The sequence below is a fragment of the Aedes albopictus genome, chromosome 1 (assembly GCF_035046485.1).
Source record: "Aedes albopictus strain Foshan chromosome 1, AalbF5, whole genome shotgun sequence".
Classification (NCBI taxonomy): domain Eukaryota; kingdom Metazoa; phylum Arthropoda; class Insecta; order Diptera; family Culicidae; genus Aedes; species Aedes albopictus.
Window position 1 is genome coordinate 332,020,008 of NC_085136.1, and position 6,000 is coordinate 332,026,007.

Genomic DNA, 6,000 nt, shown 5'->3' on the forward strand with positions numbered 1-6,000 from the left:
GGAACGCCACTGGGATCCCTTGAAGCCCACTGGAACATCCGTGTAACCCCATTGGAATGTCTCTAAACCCTCGAAACCTAGAAACCCCCTGAAGCACCGTGGGACCCCTTGAACGCATCAGACCTGTTCAACATTTGGGTTGTTGATAATGTACCTGGGCTTGTTAGGGGAATATCTGGTCGGCGTTCGGTCAGAGTGGACTACGCGATTTTTTGGAAAGGTAAATATATGCGAAGGATTACAAAAACTTTGAACTTTTCGTCATTATTTTCATGCAGGTGTATCGTTACATAAAGGAACTATAGTATTTCCGATGAAAATATACTATATTTGACATCACAAGTTCATGCAGGGCATTTTTCTGAAATCATTGTAAAACAGGTGTTCCGGTCTGACTTAAGGCCGACCATCTGTAAGTAAAATGAAAATCGTGTTAAGTACTGTTCCTTTGAATTTCACTAAGAATTTGCATCCTTTGACAGATACGACTGAGTCAAGTACAAGACACTGAAGACGAAATTATGAGATCGAAATACGTATCGTCTTAGTGGAATTCAAAGGAACAGTACTTAACACGATTTTCTTTTTACTTATTTGGGGTGTGCAGGGGTTTCAAAGGCGATTTAGAGAGTACCAGGGGTTTTCAGGGTGTTTCACTGGTCCTAAATGGGTTAAATGGCGTTTCAGGGCTATTTCAAGGAGATTCGGTGGTATCACAGATGATTCAGTGAGTTCCAGGCGCGTTAAAGCGAGATTTTAGGAGTTAATAAGGATTCTAGATAATTTGAGGGGATTATGGGAGGTTTCCTGGTAATTTCTGGGTGGTTTCAGTGAGATTCAGAAAGAATTAGAAGATTTCAGGCTGGGTTCAAGGGAACCCAGAGAGCATTCGAAAGGGTTTCAGGGGCTTTATGAGGGTTTCACTGGAATTTCACAGGTTTTCAGGAGGGCACAGGTGGATTGCATTAGAACTTCAGGAGTTGTTTCAGAGAATTCAGGGAGTTTCACGCAGTTTTACTGGCCTTTAATGGGCATTACGGGGGATTCAGGGCTATTTTAGTAGACTATGGAATTTTGACGTCTAAAAAAGAGTTGCTAATTTTGTCATTATGAACTAACTCTAACTAACTCTCTAAAGTGTTAATGTTAATGTTAAATGTAAGACGTTGGCGCCAGCTTTACTATTTCTATAACAAAACATCAAATATCTCAAAAATACCTAAACATACCTCTGTGAAATTTTGACAAAATGTTCAACAAGTATTGCTTTGTATTTGCTGAAAATTTGAAGTTGCGATTCTTGCGCTTGAAGAGATATTTAAATTTGGAAATTACATGTTTATTTTTATTTTCTAGTGTTTTTCTTTGATTTTTAATCTCAATATCACACCAAAGTCTGTGCAAAATTATTTATATCTGCGTCAGGGAATATTTTGAACTTCCAAGCAGGGATGCCATATATACAGATTTATCTGTATTATACAGATTTTTGAGCATCCGTACAGATTTCGTTTTATATGAAATACAGATTTTTGAACTAGAGGGGTAATTTTATTTTTGTATGGGATACAGATTTTTCAAAAAATTATCTGGCATCCCTGCTCCCAAGGTTTATAGTAAAACTATCAAAATTAGCATTAAGCAGGTCGCACAAACGGAAGGGGGGCGACGACAGACAGGGGCGAACAACACAACCAAAAGGCGGACAACGAAAACAAGGAACGTACTACATCAAACTCTGACATCAACACGTTTCAAAAACTGATAAATCAGGTTCATCTATTCCAAATCAAGTCCTGCCAACACTTCTCCAACGGGTTTCTGTTGTTTTCCTCGGACCCGGAGAATTTCATGCAGCTCAGATCTGCCCTCACGATACTCATTGCATCCCCACACGATAGGTATCAGTAGGTCGGCTTAAGAGGCACTGATACCTGTGAGACCTGTCCCCACACGACATGTTCGATATCCTGGTAAGCCACGCCACAGACACAGAGATTGCTTTCTGAGAGATCTATACGGAAGGTATGTGCGTTCATCAAATAGTGGTTGGACATCAGCCGACACATTACACGAATGAAATCGCGGCCTAAATCCAACCCTTTGAACCTGTGGAATGATGGAGTGCAACCATCTACCCATCTCTCCACTGCCGTTCTACGCCCGATTGTCCCATGTTGTATGGGAATCCCATATAACATGGGACAACTATGCGTAGAACGGCAGTCCATCTCTCCATTTGTGTTGCCAGCTGATCAAGGTCTCCTGACGGGTCAATGCAAAAAATTCGTCGAAGGCGATTTGACGCTCGTAAATATAGCCTTCACTAGCACCCACCTTAGCCAGTGAGTCCGCTTTCTCATTGCCCGGAATCGAGCAATGTGAAGGGCCCCAACCTATGGTGATGGTGTATGAGCGTTGGGACAAAGCACTCAATATTTGGCGTATTCCATTCAGGTAGTACGCTGAGTGCTTCATCAGTTTCGTTGACCGCACAGTCTCCAGAGAGCTAAGACTGTCGGTAAAAATGAAGTAGTGCTCAGGTGGAAGAGTGCTAATGTACTCTAAGGTGTAGTATATAGCCGCTAGCTCAGCAACGTATACCGAACAGGGTTTTTGAAGCATGAAGGCGGCGCTATGAAAATCGTTATAGACACCAAAACCAGTCGAATCATTTGATTTTGCACCATCTGTGAAGAACTGTCTGTCCCCGCTAATATGCCCGTACTTACTTGCAAAGATTTGCGGAAAACACATAGAACGAAAAGATTCTGGTATTCCATGGACCTCATCATGGACAGATTTTAATCCACAAAGGAACTGTCAAAGTCTGAGAAGTTGTCACGATTGGTGTTAACCGAAGATGGGCTTACCTCCAGCGTTATATACCAGTAGTACACACTTATAAAACGAGTTTGAGGGTTCTGTTCGAGCAGCTTTTCGAAATTTTCTATGACCAATGGATTTACTACCTCGCATTGGATGAGGAACCGGAACGACAACTCCGCAAAGCTGTCTGTCAGAGGCTGTACACCAGCAAGTACCTCTAAACTCATTGTGTGAGTCGAGTCGAGATCGTTAAACGCGATCCGAAGGCAACGGTACTGAACCCGTTGAAGCTTCAGCAAGTGCGTTTTCGCCGCGGATTGAAAACAAAAAGTACCGTATTCTAAAATCTTGTAGTTTTATCCAAAAGTTTCCCGAACAAGAGTCGCCTGCATAGCTTACTCTTACATACGCTGTTTTGTCACTGTTTTGAAACCTTGTGTGTTACTTGGGGTGAGGGTCGCACACGCATACCAAAGTCGTAAGACAGCCAGGGTTGTGCAATTTCAGGATGGTTAATGTCGAACGACACTCGCTCTAACCATCACTTCATACGACAAACGCAGTCCATTAAAACATAATCGATTCACGAAAAAGCCACTCAAGCCAACCCTCGTTCAATGCAGAGCCAACCACATCAGCAGCAGCAGCACCGAAGCGAGTGTTTGTTCTACGCCTTGCATTCTATTCATAGGGCGTGCTATGTTTGTGTTTGCTGCGCCATGCAATACTACTTAACAAATTGACCTTCATTCTGGCCCTTTCAGATGAGAGTCACCCAGCAGCAGGGATGTCATATATACAGATTTATCTGTATTATACAGATTCTTGGCCATCTGTACAGATTGCGTTTATATGAAATACAGATTTTCCATTTGTATGAGATACAGATTTTTAAACGAGTGATACAGAAAATCATCTGGCATCGCTGCCCAGCAGTGAGTGACATAGCTCTGCGTCGGAACGACTGTTAAGTAAGAAGCGTTTGACTGCTCAGGAGATTTACAGAGAAAGAGCGTGGCGGCGCGGCAGCCACCGTATCAATGCGTTCGTCTCGAATGTGTTCGTTAGTGATGGTGGTGCAAATCAAGAAGGCGACGGAGAACATCCTTACCATCCCAGCAAGCACTGAAAAACAGTGACAATCATTGATAGTTCAATAAATAGTTATTATCGTTCTGCTCGTCAACCAGTTAAGACCTTTTGTTTAATTAGTCTACCTATCTACGGTCTCACTATAGGGCACTGCACTGTTTTGATTTTGTATGGGATTTTGACGTTTCTTGGCCTTGTTGTTGGCCTGCATGAAATTGTCTCCTTCTCTTTCACTCTTACAGAAATTTTGTAAACAACAAGGCCAAGAAACGTCAAAATCCCATACATAATCAAAACAGTGCAGTGCCCTATAGTCTATTTTACGAGCCGATTTTGTGAATGAATTTTGACAGGAGGTAGCGTCCAATAACCCGTGAAAACCAATATCATCATCATCATTGTTGTCACTTCGTAAAATGGCTCATAGTCCAAGAGTTAGCAACATAGAGACGGTTGACTGTAGCGTTGATGGAGAAATAAGGGCAATGTTGATGTTGCGGCTTTCTTGTGTTATGATGGTGATAATGCACAAGACTAGATACAGCTATGAAGGCGACTTTTCACAAGGTAATTGTAAATTACACTCATATCGTGGGTATCGTCACTTTCGTCGCTTTCATAACTCTGTCACGGCTTTGGTATACTGAATTCGACAATCTTTTAGATAAAACTACAATGCAAAAGTCCTCCATAACCTGTTTATTTACTGGCATGCTTCTGAGCTGACTAAACTACAAGTGAGTGGAACAGTATGTATGTATAACAAACTTGTACATATCCCATTAAAATAAATCTACCGCCAATATACGTCATCCCTACAGGAAGGACGTTGCAAATCTGAATGGGTAGGTTTCACCTTAATTATCGTGCCCCCATGTACACTTGTCGGTTATTCGTTCGGGCGACCATCCCGCCTTGGTGAAATATTAATGAGTTTGTAGTATTATTTGCTGCCCATGTGATTCGTTGCAGAAAAACAAAAACTCAATGTTCAGTCCAGTTGCGGCGGCGATGATTGTTGCACATTCACTCGATGCTGCTGGTGGTGCACTAATTGGACCGCAAATTTTCGGTCCTTCAGAATGGTCTAATTCAAGAGCACTAGGGTAAACGCTCGTTCCACTGGTACTCAAATAAGCAATTTCGCTAATAATCAAAAACACCATCGCCCCGATTGCAAATCGATTGCACCTTTCAATGGGCTTCGGTCGAACGCTCTGTATTGCCACTCAAAGCTGACCACTACCGACGACCGGACGCGTGATTTACCGCTTCCAGGTCGATTCGAGTGTTATTGAAAATTTAAATCATTATTGCTTATTGCACACCAAAATGAGCTCTCGTCTTCGTACCCCTATGCTTCCTCCCGGGTGACGAACGGAACGACAATCGAAATGCAGCGCACTCTCCCCTCGGAATACCCCGAATTAATCAATAGCGTTCCAATTTAACAAGCGCTATTAATGACAGTAATTTATGTCATCGGGCTCGAAAACAACCATTTATTTCATCGATAGGTAAGGTACAACTTGCCCGACTTGCCCGTCCGCCCTTCGGTCGCTGCTTGTTCGTCCTTCTCGCATCCCGACTAGCAGGTGAAGACACTTTTTTATACTGATTACATTTGTAACATTTAAGAATCGAAGTTTTACCACTTTTTCCACTACTTCCACTTCACAGTAATGAAAAAAAAAACTGTTTTGCGATGCTATGGCGCTGTTTAGATTTCCTAACCATCAGTTTTCACATGAACTCGCGTAAACGCAGTGTTTCATACAATCTGCAGTAGGCGAGCGATTGCATCATCAACTTTTCCCTTCGCCATGTTGGTCAACTTTTTGACATGGTAAAAAACGAATCATTAACTTCTGTACAATGGATGCCTTGTTCAATCCTAGGTGTAGGCCTTACTTACCGTACCGATTAGATTAAGGCCTGGGTGTCCTCTGTTGTACAATGCACATAGTAGCAGTCTTCATTCCACTCGGTCCATGACTGTTTGGCCAGTTCCGCACTCTGCGTAGGGTCCGCAGATCGTCTTCCACTTGGTCCAGCTCATGGGCGTAGCCAGAGGGGGGC